The following is a 20,615-nucleotide window of genomic DNA, read 5'->3' as shown; positions in this document are numbered from 1 at the left end:
ACCATTATAAAAATACATTGTTGTACGAATGTTATCATATTGGAAATGTAACGTATTTTCATATGGGTGTCCACAACTACAAATGGAATTATCATAAATATGTCTTGTATATCTATGAGCGTTGAGGTAACTGCATTCTAAACGAAGTCTACAATGAATTATTTGATTTAAGCGTGATCCGAATTCTAAAAATTTAACCCATTTATCTGCGGGGATATACAAATTTTCTAAAAGATTCTATTTGTGTTATATTTTCATCAATACTATTCCACTCACGAACTGCTGAGGGTATAAACGATTTTTTTGTATAATTCTGTTCTTGCGTGAATATATTGCAATTGATAAAATAAAGTCTCTGTCTAAAAACCACAATTAAAAATCTCAAGTTGAAAAGCTCAACGTTTCGTCAGCTAAATGCTGACATCCTCAGAAGCAAACTAAACATAAAACCAGGAGTTCAACATTAAAAACAAGTGAATAAAAACAGTTCAAGAGAAAATGTAAAGTTAAAAGACTAAACAAATCACAGGATAAGCCAGCTGGGGGAAAGTAACAACAGAAGTGTCAATGACTGCTTGGGTCATACTCATTAAGTCCGTCAGGCCACATTGTGTTCAAGCGGTGCATCCAGAGTGATTCGGCAATGTTCAATTTAGTTTTATCAAAATTAACAATCTTTTGTAACAGTGCAATTATAATCATGTCCTGCTATATTGAAATGAGGGGCCACATGGGGTGCTTTAGATTGTTTATTATACAGAATGTTGTGCCTATGATTACTGAGTCGGGTACTGAATGGTTGGGTAGTTTGTCCTACATATTGCATTTTTCAGTTGATTTATTGCAAACATATTTTATTGTACAAAGAACAAAAGAATTGGGCACAAGTTTGACAACTTACGAGGCCCTCTTCTATATTCACACAGTATACATGGCGACCTATATTACGTAGCTGTAAATATAAACTATATGTATACATTCAATGATAACCAGTGTAAGGAAATGTATTATATACAAAAGAATGTGAAGGAAAGAAAAACAAATATGATACAAAAAATTACACAAATAGTACATCACGTGCAGTTAAATTCGCTTAGCTTAGTAACTGGTTTAACGTGTCAATATACCACTAGGGTTTCGAACACGCCTCTTTCCTGTCTTGGACAAAGGGGCCGGCCAAGGCCGGCTCTTGTGCTCACGATAGGCGTGCGCTACAACAGCTTGTTCTGAATGTGCTCGTAAAAGCCTATGACCTGACCTGAACACGCCTATCCCGAGTCCGGCCTCCGATAGGATCGGGGGTCTGACTGGGGACAGGGATAACCTAACAAATAGGGTCAATTTTGAAATTTTGAATATTAACGACAAAAGTATAAAAAAAGGGGAAAACTGGGGTTAATAAGGTTTGGCTGCGCCCTTAAAGAAAAATATTAGCATTCCTTACCTATATATATTTGGTCAGAGAACAGTGATGGAATCCTTTCAATTCCATCCAGAACTTTTATTGCAATTTTAACGTGATACTGAATTTTATTCTAAGTTTTAATTATATCTATCTGTGATATTTGTATTTTTACACAGTCCTTTACACTGTGTTTTTATTTAACTGTTGAATTTTTATATTGATGATGATCATCACGCTGTTGTTACATTTTACCACAGTTTGACACCCAATAGCCGATGTATTTTTCGTGCTGGGGTGTCGTTAAACATTCATTCATTCATTCATTCATTCATTCCTTACCTATATAAATTATTAATATAATATAATTTCGGCGCAAATTTAGATAGGCTGGTCTAAAATTAATAATAATTATTAACCAATATTCATTAAGCCCATGGGAGGTTAAGAGGAAAGGGGCTGCCAATCATATTTTAAACATTGGTGTGACCAGATGAGGGTCGGGAGGGAGGGGATGCCGGCCCTACAACAAAACCTAAGGCCGAACCGCCTACGCCTGTAGCTCCAAAGAATGCCATAACTCCCGGCATCCCATCACCCCCACCCCCTACCGTGTCCAACCGCAGTTCAGTCCAATCCTGGCAGCCTACTAGATGTTTAGGAAGTTATTATAACTTCCCAAACCGGCGTCTCTTGAAGAGTGACGCCAAAGGGTTATAAGAGTTTAATCGCTGGTGCCACTAGGGGAGTTAAATTCGCTATCACATTTACAAATAATCCTTATGGTAATTTAAATAATACTTTATTAATCAAAACGATGAGGTTTTTATATATATATTTGAACATAAGTAAATATTTCTTTATTATTGACATCGCTTAATGTGCTTCTACCATATAACAGTAATTGTAAATCTATTGGTTGAAAGAGCTGTAAGAAATTATATAGAATCAGTCTCTGTTGTTCATATTGTTTACATTGTAAGAAAAAATGGATATTGTTTTCTAATCTGTATCCACAGTTACATGAAGGGTCTGTGGTAAGTCCACATATGTACAAATCGGCGTTTAAAGGGCTACATCCATGTCGTAATCTAGTATGCAATATATTTTCTATTCTTTTTCCACAGGAAAAATAATATAGAACTTATTTACCACTGGTGTTACTGCCTTTTTGAAAGACGATATTGTTTCACACTTTTGCAGTTAATACAAGTCAGACAGTAAATAACAAAAGTTGTCCTACAGTCTACACTGTCTATCTGGAACACTTTATTGTTCTTACTGGCAATATTTTGGGTGGATGTAATTTTTTCACAAGTTTTACACCTGGGCCTGTGACACGGGCGACAACCCCAAGTAGTTTTATCTGATGTCGGGAGTTTAAGTTTGTTAGCCCTCAGAATGTTGCCAATGGTAGCATTTCGTTTTTCCGCAATTACCAGTTTGGTCTCCTCTAGCACTTGATGACGATGATGATGATAACTAGTTTAACGTGCCCATATACCACTAGGGTTTCGAACACGCCCATCCCGAGTCCGACCTCCGATAAGATCGGTGGCCTGACTCGGGATGGAGGGGGTGGGGGTAGGGGTGGGGGGCTTGAAAATGGGCAGAATTTTGAAAATAGCAATTAGTAAAAAAGTTAATAGAATAAAAAATGTTTTTAAAAAAAGGTTACAAGCCAAAAAAAAAAAGAACTGACTGCTCGGCCGAATATTTATATAATTTGGAGCATTTTAGAAGGACAGTCCAAAATTAAATAAGAGAAAGAAGAGAGGATCGGACTATTTAATAATATTTTTAAAAAAAGAAGTAATTTTGACATAAAATTTTGAACGCAGATCTAAAAGTTTAAAGTCCGATCGATATGTTCACGCGAGTGGCCTCGTTAAGGCCGTTTGGGTGCACAGCTTAAAGGGACGAGATGGGTTGCATCCTGTTAAGAAAACCCCTAGATTGACAGTCGATAGACGTTGAAGGTGTAGTGCTGTACTGAAATACAGATCTTGAGAAGCCGGATCCATCTGAACGAGAGAGAGAGTATCAGACTAGGGTATAGTCCAGTCGTCATGGGTTGGTATAGTGGTGCGGACGGGCCCGACTCCGGAGGATACGAGATGGTATCACTATAAAGCAAGGTAAAGTCTAGAAAAAGAGTAGATGGGGCCGACCCCGCTTCCTATTTCTTCTTAGAGTGGGGCGGTCAATCTTCCAGTGCTGCTAGGACAGGCTCGGACATGTAGAGACTAAACGCGAACAACCGTGGCGTTCTGCAGAATGGCCGTCATACAAGTCACGAAAAAAACAAGTCGACAGTCAGACGGAGAAATGACGTGGAGGCAAGGAATCTCGCTAAAAAAGAATCCAACCTGGTGGTGCAGGCTGTCGAAACGAGAAGCGTTCCAGCGTTCAATCAGTTCCAATGGCCGCATACATCCCAGTAGAAAACTTCATTTCGCTGACAAAAACAACGAAATGAAGGACCCCCAAGTCGAGCACACGAAAGCACGTGCCGTGTGCACAAGCGAAACAAACACGTCTTACCGCGTGGAGCTCCAGACTGGGAATCTCTAGCACTTGACACATTTTGTTACTTGTGATAAGGATGTTGGTGTCTGCAGCCAGTTTACGGAGTTGGGGCTGGCGTGGGTCGCATGTAGTAACCCAGGGAAATGTTCTTTTGGAGTTAGTGTTGGGCTGTTTGTAATTTAAGAGTTCATCTCGAGTATGTTGTTTAGCTTTCTTGAAGATGTTAGTAACTCTACTTTTTGTGTAGCCGCATTGACAGAGGTAGGTACAGAACTGTTATAGGTGTTGGTCTGCCCACTCTAGTCTGCTGCAGATTCTGAGAATCCGGAGAGCTCCACTGTAAGGTATTGCATGGAATACATGTCTGGGGTGGCAACTGGATGGTGTTAAGTACCTGTGAGAAGCTGTTTCTTTGTGATACAGGTCTGTCTCAAAGGAGGAGTCACTAGATATGATTTTAACATCCAGAAAGGGTACCGAGTTATTATTCATGTGTAATGTGAATTTTATCTGAGGGTGCTTTTGGTTTAAGATGTCAAAAAAGTGTGGATTTCCAATGGAGAGGCCTTGCTCCTTACCCAAATATCATCAATGAAGCGTACATGAATGTCTGGTTTATTGGGTATGGTGCTCCAATATTTACACATACATTAAGTCATGTAAATATTTGCATATGTAACGGCAAACGAGTACCCATAGCTGTACCTGAAATTTGTTTAAAGAAACGGCCACAGAATTCAAATTCATTATTGTGTAAAACAAAATCTGCAATGGATAGAACTGCATGGGTGTCTGTGTCCGATAGGAGGTCAGTGTTATATGTATGGCCTCTTTCAGTGCTTCAAGTCCTTCTGAAATAATGATGTTAGCATAGAGACTCACTACATCAAGTGCGAGTAGGTGGCCTTCTTTAGGACGAGGATTGGTGGTGTTGAACTTCTCTATATTCTGTAAGAACTCCGTAGTGTCTTTAACTAGTTCTGTGCAGAAAAGCTGGGAAACAGGTTTGAGTTTCCAATCTAGCCAAAGGGATGCTCTACGGGTGGGTGCTGTGACCTGACTATATTGCAATTGGTCAGCATTACGGAGTGAGTGATTTCCAGAAACTGTTTGGGGTACCAGCGATGATAAATACTGTGGAATTATGCCTTTAACCATTTTATAAAAGGTACATATTTTGTGAATTACACGACGTTGGTTTAAAGGACTGAATCCAGTTTCGCTATAAATTTTCTCATGGCTTGTTCCCCTAACATATTGTACAAAGGGCGTCCAACTGAAGTGTTTCTAATATATTTGCTTGGGCTTCTGTACAATTATCCCAAATATAAAAATCACAATAGTCAAATACTGGCAAAATAAAAGATTTCACTTATTCTGTAGCGAATGGGTTACAGTAGTGTTTAATAATGTTTATAATTATATTGGGATATTTGTCTTCTAAGACGAATATGTCATTAGGTTTGATGATAATAAAATTAAGTAAATAACTAAATCAGTTATTAATCTATTTTATTATTAAGTGTATATATGATATGAATATATTCTGTGTATATTTTATGAGTGTATATTTATAAGTGGTATTTTGTTGACAGGTTATCAATGATGTAACTCAACCTGCATCATTATTCAAACGAACTGACCCACAGTCGGTAGGTTAAATATTTACTTATATGTGTATATGATGTTTATGATTATGTGTGCTATGGAATACACAGAAGTGTTTATTTGTATAGTTATTGTATATATCAATGATGTGATAATTAGATTAACCTTGGAATTATAATTATATTTGATATGAGTCTATTTGAATTGAAATGTCTGTGCGTTAAATGTACATTAGTAATAATATATGTTGTAACCTGGAAAATGTAACTGATTTTATGTCCTTTTGTTATTCCAGGGTCGTTAGATATATATATATATATATATATATATATATATATATCTATGTGTGTGTGTGTGTGTGTGGTGTGTGTGTGTGTGTGTGTGTGTGTTGATGTATACTACTCAAAAGAATTTAAGGGTCAGACGTTTTCTGAATGTCAATTATATTAGCTAGACAATAATGTCACGCGTGGTATTGTTCCATTTTGACGAAAGTGGGTCTAAGCAACCCATAAATGAATTAAAATTCACTGTCATTGACACTGTCGACTAGTTCTAATTGCGAAAACATGCTTACATTTGCACGTAAATTAGGGCGAAAGCGAAAGGTCTGCTAAGTGCCCATAACTTGCTTTTTCACAAAGCGCTTCATTTGCACGCTTTGCACGTGTATTCCATATTCCCATTGCTGAATTTCCGTATAATTAGAGCTTGCGTTCGTGTACGGTGCACACTCCAAATTCGACAATGGTACGACTTCAACTGACTATCGGAGATCGAGGAAGGGCTATTGCTTGGCTTCAGGATGGCAATACGCAAAGAAATGTTGCTCTGAGACTTGGTGTCAGTCAGAGTGTCGTTGGCCGACTGTGGCAACGGTACCAAGCAACGAATTCTGTTCGAAATCGTCCACGTTCGGGAAGACCCCGAAGCACTACAAATAGAGAGGACCGCTACATCACCAATATGGCTCTACGTCAACGCACAACCACTGCACGCCGATTACGTGACAATCTGCGGACTGCGTCTGGAACTCGAGTGTCTGATCAAACCATACGCAATTGTCTGAGAGCCAATAATCTACGCTGCCGTCGCCAGGCTGTTCGACCACCACTCCTACCACGTCACAGAACGGCCAGACGTCACTGATGCACGCTTTATCTGCGGTGGCAACGTGTTCAGTGGGGTCGAGTGATGTTCACTGATGAGTCCAGGTTTAGTCTCCAGTTCAACGACGGTCGGGTTCGTGTCTACAGACGTCCTGGGGAGCGCTTCGCTGACGTTAACGTTAGACAACGTCACCGTTTCGGTGGTGGCAGCGTCATGGTGTGGGGCGGCATCTCTATCCACCACACCGGCCTCGGTGGCGTCGTGGCAGGCCACCGGTCTACAGGCTGGTAGGTACTGGGTTCGGATCCCAGTCGAGGCATGGGATTTTTAATCCAGATACCGACTCCAAACCCTGAGTGAGTGCTTCGCAAGGCTTAATGGGTAGGTGTAAACCACTTGCACCGACCAGTGATCCATAACTGGTTCAACAAAGGCCATGGTTTGTGCTATCCTGCCTGTGGGAAGCGCAAATAAAAGATCCCTTGCTGCCTGTCGTAAAAGAGTAGCCTATGTGGCGACAGCGGGTTTCCTCTAAAAACAGTGTCAGAATGACCATATGTTTGACGTCCAATAGCCGATGATAAGATAAAAAATCAATGTGCTCTAGCGGCGTCGTTAAATAAAACAAACTTTACTCTATCCACCACAGGACCCCCCTCTATGTGGTGGATGGCAATCTGAATGGAATCCGCTATCTGAATGAGATTATCCGGCCGTTAGTTCTCCCAGGCCTTTAGCAGATTGGCGGCGGGGCAGTTCTGCAGGATGACAATGCCAGACCCCACCGCGCCAGGGTGGTAACGGACTTTCTCAGACAACAAGGTATCGCCAGGATGGATTGGCCAGCATATTCGCCTGACTTGGCCCCAATAGAGAACCCCTGGGACGAATTAGGCAGGAGAGTTCGGGATAACCATGCCCCTCCGGCCAACCTTCATGATCTGGGTCAACTTCTTATGGCAGAGTGGCAGGCCATTCCCCAAGAGTTCTCCAGACGTCTGATCAACAGCATGAGGCAACGATGTGTCGAGTGTATTCGCGCCAGGGGTGGATTCACACACTATTAAACGAATGTTCTAATGTGTAAAATCCATGTTTGACAACCTTCAACTTTGACAGCATGTCATGTGACTTTCTTGTATACAGTGACGTTTATTTGTGTTTTTTTGTAAATATGGAACAATAAATAAAAAATTTGGTGTAGTTTACATCATCAATCTAATACACTCTGAAACTTATTTGGTTATAAATTTTTGACCCTTAAATTCTTGAGTAGTATATATTGAAGGAGGAGGGCTTTGGGTGAGATATTGAGACATGATTCATTAAAAACAATATATGTGGGAAAGGGTTGAATTTGGCGATGGTGATGGCAATTTCCCCAGGGGGTTGTATTCTAACCGGCCACGAGCGATTATTTTAGAAATCATTGATTTCAATGGCCGCGACACGTTTATCCGTCGCGTCGTACGCGTGCGATTAGGATACGGCGATTAAAATCAATTATTTCTAAAATAATCGCTCGTGGCCGGTTAGGATACAGCTTTACCAGGGAAATAAAAATCATAATTTGTCATTGAGACATTATCATACATTGATTAAGGTACAGTATTATACAATTTGGCGCTTACGTCACGATTTGGCAAACACACACAATGAAGTGACGTAGTTTAAAGCATATTTGCATTTACGCCTCTCAGTTTTTATTGTTAAATTTGTAACATAAGGTCTCACTACACAGATGTCATCTGCCATTGAAACCCATGTTCAACTGCCCAACTTCAAGCGAAGATTGCCCATAGCACGGGTTCTCGTTGGCACTAACAACATACACCATTGCGAACATACATTATATAAGCATTTATATTCATTCCAAAATTGTGAACATTTCCGTCTCAGTTTTTTGCTATATGACCGCATCTGGCTGTAGTACCGGTCCGAACAGGTGGTTCATTAACCGATTCACTCCGGCTATCACTTGCACTATATACCCATGTCCCAAAAGGTCGATGCACAATATTACAAAATAATATGGGCAAAATACAGCCAGAAGGCTTACCATTAAACATACATATTGTTTTAATTCTTCACCATTTCCTAGAAGTGAATATGTGAACCATAACATGTGCCACAATTAGGAACTATAGTGGACCGTGATGAATGAACTCTCACCCGGAAGTGATCTGTGTAGTGAGACCTAAGACTATTTTAATATAATCCATTACAGATTTTTTGAACAGAATAAATAGAACTGGTTTTTATAAATTATTTGTAATCGTGAATAAAATATACAGTGATAGAAATACTTAGAATAGCGTGTGAAGTTGTCAACATCATTTTATATGTACGTATAAATAGGTTTTTATGAAGAACAAAATAAATCGGAGGTAACATATAGAATAACAAACGTGCGGTACCAGTTATTATAAAATGTATGTCCCGCGTGAAATAATTGACAATTAAAAATTGTTTCACTTAGGACATAAATTTGATAATTCGTTTATTGTCCTCTGTTACTAGTGACGATTATTGATTAACACTTAACACTTCAAAGAATAATGATATATATGTACCACATGCAATAACAACACGTTGCTACTGGTAATAACTTGGTACTTGGTGATGCCTCGACCAGAAGCGGTCAGGCCCTTTATAAGGGCCCTATGGGCAACCTAGGGAGACACCACAGCATCGTAAAGGTCTAAAATTAACGAGCTACTCTCGATTCACTAATATCAAAACCTACATTAGCTCGGCCATTTACCTTTCGACCGACCGTTCAAAATTGCGCCAAATTCCCTCAATCAAAATTGCGCACCCTTTTCTCTTTGGCATTTAACTGCTCCATTCAAATTCCATAGCACCACCACCACCCCCACCCGCCTGCTACCGATTCAATCGGGCTGCTGGTGCTCCCTTGCATCTGCCAGTGCAGGCGGTCCCTCCTTCCCCCCCCCCCCCCCCCCACCTTTCCTGTCATGGACGGAGAAGCCGGCCAAGGCCGGCTCTTGTGCCCACGACAGGCGTGCGCTACAACAGCTTGTTCTGAATGTGCACGTAAAACCCTATGACATGACATGACAACACGTTATATACCTCACGTTTGACGTCACACATAGCTAGGTAATTAACCTCTCTACCGACAAATTTAGCACATGTGTATAAATGGTATACCAGTCTAAATTACTTTTAGGTTTAAAAAAAGAGTAAAGTTTGTTTTATTTAACGACGCCACTAGAGCACATTGATTTTAGGTTTAAGTATTTTGACCCAAACCGTATGCCCTACAATATAAATAAATTGTATATAATATAGATATGAATATGTACAAAAACTGACTTTGCATTCTAATAATACGCCATAAAACGTACAAAAGCTGTTGGATTATTGGGGTGGGGGGATGGCCCCCAAGATAATTATTGGGGGCAGTGCCCCCCTGCCCTCCCCCGCTTATGTCTTACCAACTACTTAAGTCTTGAAAACGTTCGTTCTTGGCTTTTTCCAACTCGTCCGATACGATCTCCAGATCATCGCTATCAAATGCAGGCTTGAACTGATACGGCAATACACGTTTGCTTTCTCCATCACTACTATCATGTTTTGACGTGATTAATAAGTCCAAAAAACAGAAAAAAAGGAGCCATCTTCACTAACATCACTTCGTTTGCTAAAAATAACCCACTTGGCATCTGTCAAGTATTTTTCATCGAGGCGTTGCAGAACAAAATTACTATTAAAAACGGGTCGCGGTTTTTAAAATTAACTATCAGATATATTAATGTAAACACTATTCCATTCCATACATCTAAGTAACTATCAGATATATTAATGTAAACACTATTCCATTCCATACATCTAATTAACTATCAGATATATTAATGTAAACACTATTTCATTCCATACATCTAATTAACTATCAGATATATTAATGTAAACACTATTCCATTCCACACACATCTAATTAACTATCAGATATATTAATGTAAACACTATTTCATTCCATACATCTAATTAACTATCAGATATATTAATGTAAACACTATTCCATTCCACACACATCTATTTAACTATCAGATATATTAATGTAAACACCAAGTTGGCTGTCCTTGTTGGATGTTTCATTCGTAAGAACTTTTCACGAGTCTCTTTAAGATATTTTCACTGAATGCGAGTTTCTGAAAATGTTAAGCTATAAGCTAATTTATAAAGGTTTGTTTGACGTCACGTGTGTGACCCTGACAGCAATAGAGAGGTAAATAGTAAAGAAACCTATGCTGAACATGGTGAAATGATAGGTTTGCATCGTGAAAAACACGTGGTGCGTTTACTAGCATTTGTCATGAAGAATGTTTGCTAAAAAAATGGCCAGTGGTGATAGAAATAAAGAAATAAGCAAAAATGTACTTGTCCCCTAATATTGTCATTTGTCATAGGTGTCGGAAGCAGGAAGCAGGGGTTGGAGGTGGCAGGGGTGTTCAGGCCCACTCAAAACTAAAGCCCCCCCCCCTCCCCAACCCCCCGTTAAAAGGCGATCTTAATATGTATTTGAATGAATATATTTTTAGAAGGGTAAATATTCGTGTTAAACGATGCAATGGTTGTGGAGTCATTGGCAACACATCGGGCTTGCTCGGGTCTAGTGATACAGGGCAAAGAAGGTGAAGGCGTCCTGGCAACAGTTCTTGTATAAGAACGTACATACTGTATGATATGGTCAAAACATGATTTTAATTATGTATTTTATAACGCACTGATTCAATAGAAAATGACAGTTAATATTAAGTTTGTGACTGTCAGTTTGACAAATGATAAACTTGTAGAAATCAACAACAAATCACGTGATTGGCCTTTTCACCTGGGTTTTGTTGATTGCTCGTAATGTTGTTTTTTCGTCGATCATTATTTCGTTTTGTATAATTGCTAAAAAGTATGATAGTACTTTATAATTTTTCACTTGTCCACCGGATAACCACCGAGGTAAATAATGCTTGTCCCAATAAATGTTCACTTGTCAGGACAAACGGACAAGTGGCTATTTTGATCGCTTCAGACCCTACCACATCACACCAGTGTTCATTTGCTTCTACCTTGCCCGGGGAAGGTCAATATTTGAAAAGACCACACTTGCGTAGATTCGCGCCTGCGGCGATTGCGCTGCCGGGATTCGCCCACCACGGGTGATAAAGCGCTCGCTTGATGCGCGGTCGGTTTGGGATCGATCCCCGTCAGTGGGCCCATTGGGCTATTTCTCGCTCCAGCCAGTGCAACTCGACTAGTACATCAAAGGCCGTGGTATGTGCTATCCTGTCTATGGGATGGTGCATATAAAAGATTCTTTGCTGCTAATCGAAAATGGTAGCCCATGAAGTGGCGACAGCGGGTTCCTCCATCAATATTTGTGTGGTCCTTAACCATACGTCCGATGCCATATAACCGTAAATAAAATGTGTTAAGTGCGTCATTAAATAAACTATTTCCTTCGCCCACCACAGTGTACCACCCACCCCACCCTCACATAATGTTCTATACACACCTTTTTCTCATCATTCCTATTTCCTGTCTCTCCCTCTCCGTGTGTGTGTGTGTGTGCGCGTGTCGTATGTGTGGGGCGCGTGTCGTATGTATGGGGCGCGTGTCGTATGTGTGCTGTGTGTGTGTGTGTGTGTGTGTGTGGGGGGGTGTGTGTGTGTGGTGTGTGTTGGTGTGTGTGTGTGTGTGTGGGTGTTGGTGTGTTGGTGTGTTGGTGTGTGTGTGTGTGTGTGTGTGTGTGTGTGGGTGTGGGTCTGCGCGTGCATTTGTTTGTCTCGCAATATGTCTATCCCTGTATATCTGTCTCTGTGTGTCGTGTTTTCTAGCGGATTCATGCTTGATGCCAACATACATTGTCACAAGATGAAATAAACATCTACGTGGCGAGTTTCCTCTCTTTATACTTTAGCTGAAATGTCAAAATAACACCGAATAGTCCTAGTGTAAAATGTGATTTAAATATTAAGGGTGGTCATGCACAACTTAAAGCTATCACTACTTAGGGAGGGGACCGGCCTCGGTGGCGTTGTGGTTAGGCCATCGGTCTACAGGCTGGTAGGTACTGGGTTCGGATCCCAGTCGAGGCATGGGATTTTTTAATCCAGATACCGACTCCAAACCCTGAGTGAGTGTTCCGCAAGGCTCAATGGGTAGATGTAAACCACTTGCACCGACCAGTGATCCATACTGGTTCAACAAAGGCCATGGTTTGTGCTATCCTACCTTTGGGAAACGCAAATAAAAGATCCCTTGCTGCCTGTCGTAAAAGAGTAACCTATGTGGCGACAGCGGGTTTCCTTTATAAAAAAAAAATGTCAAGAATGACCATATGTTTGACGTTCAATAGCCGATGATAAGATAAAAAATCAATGTGCTCTAGTGGCGTCGTTAAATAAAACAAACTTTTACTTTACTTAGGCAGGGGGTGGGGTACTAGCCAAATCAAATTTCGAACGCTTAGTTTAATTAAGTGTTTTTAGATAAATCGTGTAATTTTGTGAAAATGAAATGCTTGGAATGTGCTGACTAGAACACTGGCACTAAACACGAGGGGACAATGTTGGTAGGGTACAATGTTCAGCAAAAGCAAAACGGGGAGGGGAGCAGTGCCGAATCGCCACCTACTGGTTTCCTCAATCCGCCCCTTCAATTCATTTTATACACCCAGGTTTTAACAGCTGTTTCGGTGCAATTGGCTTTCCTCTTTTTTTTGCGGAAATTGGGTGTGAGGGAGGCACCAGCTTTGGACAGTGAAATGTAAACTTGTATTTTGCGTACACGAGCGTACGAACCCTCTACAAGAGATGTCCTTAAAGTACAAAGACCAAGCTAAAAGCTATATGGATTTTGTTTGCCTACCATTTGAGAAAATACATATCTTTATTAATATTTAATATGTCACGGGAGAAAAGGAACTAGCGATGCAGCCTGTTATCTAAAGCTATAGTCCCACTGGGATCCCGGATAACCCCGGACCACCCCGGACCATAATCCGGGGTGGTCCGGGGCTTGAACTGTAGCGATGCCGGGGTGGTCCGGGATCATGCGGGACGGTCCTGGACAGTCCGGGGGTCGTCCCGGCAGTTTTAAACATGCTTAAAACAGCCGGGGTGGTCCGTAAGGGTCCTGGACGTTCGCCTCATCCTGGGTGATCCGTGGTGCCACCGTAGTGATACCGTATTGTCGCCGGGGCAGTCCGTGATGTCATCGGGGGCGTCCTGGCTGATCCTGGGTCGTCCGGGAGTAATTTATTGACCCCGGATAAACACGGTGACACTACGGTTCATCACGGTGTCTTCACGGTGCTACTACGGATCTAACACGGACGAGCCGGGGTGATGCGTAGTGACACCATAATGACACCGGGGTGGCTGCCGGGATGGTCCGGGGTCATCCAGGATGGGCCGGGGTGATCCGTAGTGACACCGTAATGACACCGGGGTTGTCCGGGGTGGCTGCCGGGATGGTCCGGGGGGACACTGTGGCGCTATAGGGGTGACGGTCCTCGGTCGCGATTGTTTGCCAAAAATCCCCCGGATCACCCAGGATCATCAAGGACCGTGGTCCGGGATGATCCTGGATGGTCCGTGGTGGTCCGTACTTAGTGGGACTGGTGCTTAAGCGAGGGTCTTCCTATATATATATATATATATATATATATATATATATAGGCATTACCCCCGAATAATACTGTCTTTTCTTTCATCTGCCCCTTCCCCAATATATATGTTTTTGTTTTACATAACGCCATTCAACACTTACCCGGAGCAAGGTCCGTATAAGACTGAGTAATACAGGCATTCAAGTGAATTACTTCCCTGGCTCTGTAGAGAGAAAAAAAGACCTGCTGTGATCCAACAGCGATGTGCTCTAGTGGTGTCGTTAAACGAAACAAACATTAACTTTAACTTTGATGAGGTGTTTGTTCACGTACACTCGGTGTTATGGCGTTCACGTCGATGAGGTTTAGTTTCTGTGATAAGTCAGGTTTCTGGGCGGTACCACAAAGACCGGAGACTACCATTGTCTATGGTGAGAGGATGGTGACCACACGGCGAGCACGCGACTCGAGGGTCCAGATGGCAGTTTTAGCGCGTGCAGTGGTCTGTCCAGGTGTTGTACACGGACAATTGATACAGTGTATCGGTCTGATTAAAGTGGTGCCTTTTGTAAAGTCAAATCTGTTTTGTTTAACGACACCATTAGGGCAATAGGCATTAATAAATAATCGGCTATTGAATGTCAGATATTTGTTATTTCACCCCAGCACAAAAATACATTTCGCCTGTTGGGCGTCACAACTGAAATCTGTTGAGTTTTTCCATTAGTAGCAATAGCTTTCATATGAACTTTTCCACAGACCATGGATGATTAGCCCTCTGTCTTGAAACATCATGTCATTTACACGGACAGACACACGTACGCATGCACGCACACACAGTGAGAGTAGTTAAAAATCTGTTTTGTTTGACGACACCACTAGAGCACATTGATTTATTAATCATCGGCTGTTGAGTGTGAAACATTTGGTAATTCTGACATATCGTCTTAGAGAAGAAACCCGCTACATTGTTCCATTAGTAGCAAGGCAACTTGTACATGTATATGCGCCAACGAGAAATAGCACAATGGGCCCATCAACGGGGATTGATGCTAAACCGACCGCGTATCAGGCGAGCGCTTTACCACTGGACTACGTCTCGTCCCAAACGCCAAGTAAACCGGCGTTAATGACGGTTAAAATGTGCATTGGGTGTCACAAAGGCTATCCTGTTTTATAAACAAAAAAGAGTAAAGTTTGTTTTATTTAACGACACCACTAGAGCACATTGATTTTTTTATCTTATCATTGGCTATTGGACGTCAAACATATGGTCATTCAGACACTGTTTTTTAGAGGAAACCCGCTGTCGCCACATAGGCTACTCTTTTTACGACAGGCAGCAAGGGATCTTTTATTTGCGCTTCCCACAGGCAGGATAGCACAAACCATGGCCTTTGTTGAACCAGTTATGGATCACTGGTCGGTGCAAGTGGTTTACACCTACCCACTGAGCCTTGCGGAGCACTCACTCAGGGTTTGGAGTCGGTATCTGGATTAAAAATCCCATGCCTCGACTGGGATCCGAACCCAGTACCTACCAGCCTGTAGACCGATGGCCTAACCACGACGTCACCGAGGCCGGTTCCTGTTTTATAAGTGCGTGTACATATACTTTGTAAGTGTGTGTGTGTGTATGTGTGTGTCTGTCTATCTGTCCTGTGTATGCGTACCTGTGTGTGTGTGTGTGTGTGTATGTGTGTGTCTTGTGTGTGTGTATGCGTGTGTGCGTGCTTGTGTATGTGTGTATGCGTGCCTGCGTGTGTGTCGTGTGTGTGTGTGTGTGTCTGTGTGTATGCGTGTCTGTCTGCCATGTGTGTGTGTGTGTGTGTGTGTCTGTACTGTATGTGTGTGTGTCTGTACTGTATGTGTGTGTGTCTGTACTATGTGTGTATGTGTGTGTGTCTGTACTGTGTGTGTGTATCTGTATGTGTGTGTGTCTGTACTGTGTGTCTGTACTGTGTCTGTACTGTGTGTATGTGTGTGTGTGTGTGTGTCTGTCTGTACTGTGTGTGTATGTGTGTGTATTGTGTGTGTGTGTGTACTGTGTGTGTGTGTGTGTCTGTGTGTCTGTGCTATGTGTGTGTGTGTGCCTGTTTGTTGAATTGTCTTTTCTTAATGTTTATGTTTTGATTCCGTTATATTTGGGAGGAAAAGTAACGGATGTGTCGTACCAAACCACCCACCGTCACCCACACCCCTACCCCTACCCCCACTCATTTATTTATTTAACTTATTTTCGTGCTTATATACAATTAAGGTTGAAGCACGCTGTCCTGGGCAGACACCTCAGCCATCTGGGCTATCTGTCCAGGACAGGGGGTTAGTCATTAGTGGTTAGTGGGAGAGAAGAGGATGTAGTGGTCTTACACCTACCCAATATTGAGTCGTCAAACTCGCTCTGCGTGGGAGCCGGTACCGTGCTGCGACCCTAGTACCTACAGCCACGACACGACCGAGGCGGGTAGGGCCTACCCCCACTTAACCCGACCCTAGTACCTACAGCCACGACAGCACCGAGGCGGGTAGGGTCTACCCCCACTTAACCCGACCCTAGTACCCACAGCCACGACACGACCGAGGCGGGTAGGGTCTACCCCCACTTAACCCGACCCTAGTACCCACAGCCACGACACGACCGAGGCGGGTAGGGTCTACCCCCACTTAACCCGACCCTAGTACCTACAGCCACGACACGACCGAGGCGGGTAGGGTCTACCCCCACTTAACCCGACCCTAGTACCTACAGCCACGACACGACCGAGGCGGGTAGGGCCTACCCCCACTTAACCCGACCCTAGTACCTACAGCCACGACAGCACCGAGGCGGGTAGGGCCTACCCCCACTTAACCCGACCCTAGTACCTACATCCACGACAGCACCGAGGCGGGTAGGGTCTACCCCCACTTAACCCGACCCTAGTACCTACAGCCACGACAGCACCGAGGCGGGTAGGGTCTACCCCCACTTAACCCGACCCTAGTACCTACAGCCACGACACGACCGAGGCGGGTAGGGTCTACCCCCACTTAACCCGACCCTAGTACCTACAGCCACGACAGCACCGAGGCGGGTAGGGCCTACCCCCACTTAACCCGACCCTAGTACCTACAGCCACGACAGCACCGAGGCGGGTAGGGCCTACCCCCACTTAACCCGACTCTAGTACCTACAGCCACGACACGACCGAGGCGGGTAGGGTCTACCCCCACTTAACCCGACCCTAGTACCTACAGCCACGACACGACCGAGGCGGGTAGGGTCTACCCCCACTTAACCCGACCCTAGTACCTACAGCCACGACAGCACCGAGGCGGGTAGGGCCTACCCCCACTTAACCCGACCCTAGTACCTACAGCCACGACAGCACCGAGGCGGGTAGGGCCTACCCCCACTTAACCCGACTCTAGTACCTACAGCCACGACACGACCGAGGCGGGTAGGGCCTACCCCCACTTAACCCGACCCTAGTACCTACAGCCACGACAGCACCGAGGCGGGTAGGGTCTACCCCCACTTAACCCGACCCTAGTACCTACAGCCACGACACGACCGAGGCGGGTAGGGTCTACCCCCACTTAACCCGACCCTAGTACCTACAGCCACGACACGACCGAGGCGGGTAGGGTCTACTACCCCCCCTACTTAACCCGACAGCACCGAGGCGGGTAGGGCCTAGTACCCCCACTTACCCGACCCTAGTACCTACAGCCACGACACGACCGAGGCGGGTAGGGCCTACCCCCACTTAACCCGACCCTAGTACCTACAGCCACGACAGCACCGAGGCGGGTAGGGCCTACCCCCACTTAACCCGACCCTAGTACCTACAGCCACGACACGACCGAGGCGGGTAGGGCCTACCCCCACTTAACCCGACCCTAGTACCTACAGCCACGACAGCACCGAGGCGGGTAGGGCCTACCCCCACTTAACCCGACCCTAGTACCTACAGCCACGACAGCACCGAGGCGGGTAGGGTCTACCCCCACTTAACCCGACCCTAGTACCTACAGCCACGACAGCACCGAGGCGGGTAGGGTCTACCCCACTTAACCCGACACTAGTACCTACAGCCACGACACGACCGAGGCGGGTAGGGCCTACCCCCACTTAACCCGACCCTAGTACCTACAGCCACGACACGACCGAGGCGGGTAGGGTCTACCCCCACTTAACCCGACCCTAGTACCTACAGCCACGACAGCACCGAGGCGGGTAGGGCCTACCCCCACTTAACCCGACCCTAGTACCTACAGCCACGACAGCACCGAGGCGGGTAGGGTCTACCCCCACTTAACCCGACCCTAGTACCTACAGCCACGACAGCACCGAGGCGGGTAGGGTCTACCCCCACTTAACCCGACCCTAGTACCTACAGCCACGACAGCACCGAGGCGGGTAGGGTCTACCCCCACTTAACCCGACACTAGTACCTACAGCCACGACACGACCGAGGCGGGTAGGGCCTACCCCCACTTAACCCGACCCTAGTACCTACAGCCACGACAGCACCGAGGCGGGTAGGGCCTACCCCCACTTAACCCGACCCTAGTACCTACAGCCACGACAGCACCGAGGCGGGTAGGGCCTACCCCCACTTAACCCGACCCTAGTACCTACAGCCACGACACGACCGAGGCGGGTAGGGCTTACCCCCACTTAACCCGACCCTAGTACACTGATGACTTCCTAGCCCAGCCTCCTGTAAACCACAACGTGGTTTAGCTGGCCTTTCGTTTCTACCTCAGCTGATGGCCTCTAAAAATAACCTTTATTGTTGGTCGGACAGGCGTGTTGGCCTATGAATAAATCAGGTGAGCGAAACGTCACTTCCAGATTCTTGTTTCATATGTCAAGGTTACCACTTGTACGGCAAGGTGAAGGCCACACGCGGAAATTCGATCAATGTATGCACTCTGGTCTCGGTGACTTGGTAGTTAAAGTACACCGATAAAAGTAGTAGACCGGTCTCGGTGGCGTCGTGGTTAGGCCATCGGTCTACAGGCTGGTAGGTACTGGGTTCGGATCCTAGTCGAGGCATGGGATTTTTAATCCAGATACCGACTCCAAACCCTGAGTGAGTGCTCCGCAAGGCTCAATGGGTAGATGTAAACCACTTGCACCGACCAGTGATCCATAACTGGTTCAACAAAGGCCATGGTTTGTGCTATCCTGCCTGTAGGAAGCGCAAATAAAAGATCCCTTGCTGCTAATCGGAAAGAGTAGCCCATGTAGTGGCGACAGCGGGTTTCCTCTCAAACTCTGTGTGGTCCTTAACCATATGTCTGACGCCATATAACCGTAAATAAAATGTGTTGAGTGCGTCGTTAAATAAAACATTTCTTTCCGATAAAAGTAATAACAGGATAATAAACGTGATATCAGTATTCGAAGGGGGGGGGGGGGGGGTGGCAGAGACGACTGATATCGGTTATAATAATAAAATGCGTCTTATTCATTCTATTGACCACACATTTCATAAACTGTTTTCCCTTTTTTATTTGTAAATATCTGTCGTACAAAAATGTCACGTTGTCAGCCTACTGAGAAGTCGCACACGTTTTATGTTAGTTCTAAAGCTAAGAGACTTTGATTTTATTTTAAACTTTATTGTCTGACTTTATTATGATACATTCTTTTATTCTTCTGGTTTCTTTCAAGCTAATTTAGAGCTACTTTAACTAGACAAGTTGTTTATTAGTTATTTGTGCCTTATATACATTCTGATTGATTGATCGATTGATTGATTGATTGATAGCTTCCTTCCTTCATTGATTCATTGATTGATTCATTCATTAATTAGTTCGTTCATTGAAAAGATCTCTTGCTAAAATTACAGTGGTTGTCCCCTGACTGTAGCCGATGATTAATAAAGCAATGTGCTTTAATGGTAGTGTTAAACACAACAACCGTAACGTTTACTTTTAAAAGCATTCATTCATTCATCTATGTTTATTTCTTCATTGTGTGATCTATCCTCCTGTAATTGATATCTCTGCTGAACCTGTCAAGTATATACGTCAGTACAGGTGTGTTTTACCTGTGTAGGTGCGTACATATATAAGCGGAATATTACACAGAGAAACACCGAGATGGAATATTTCTATCGTTGTTTGTAACTGGCGTAGGACAACACACCTATCCGATTTCCTTCCAATCTGGCGCACACATGGAGACAATTGTCAGCTCCACAATCTACCGGTCAAGGCTGAACAACGATGGGATATTGGTTAATACGTCCGGCATGTTTACGTCTTCCGGGGAAGGGGGAGGGGGGCGTAGAGGGGCAAGGTGTGTTTAACGACACCCCAGCACATTAATTAATCCGCACA

This window comes from Gigantopelta aegis, chromosome 4, assembly GCF_016097555.1.
Source record: "Gigantopelta aegis isolate Gae_Host chromosome 4, Gae_host_genome, whole genome shotgun sequence".
NCBI classification, from domain to species: Eukaryota; Metazoa; Mollusca; class Gastropoda; order Neomphalida; family Peltospiridae; genus Gigantopelta; species Gigantopelta aegis.
This window is presented reverse-complemented; position numbering follows the sequence as displayed.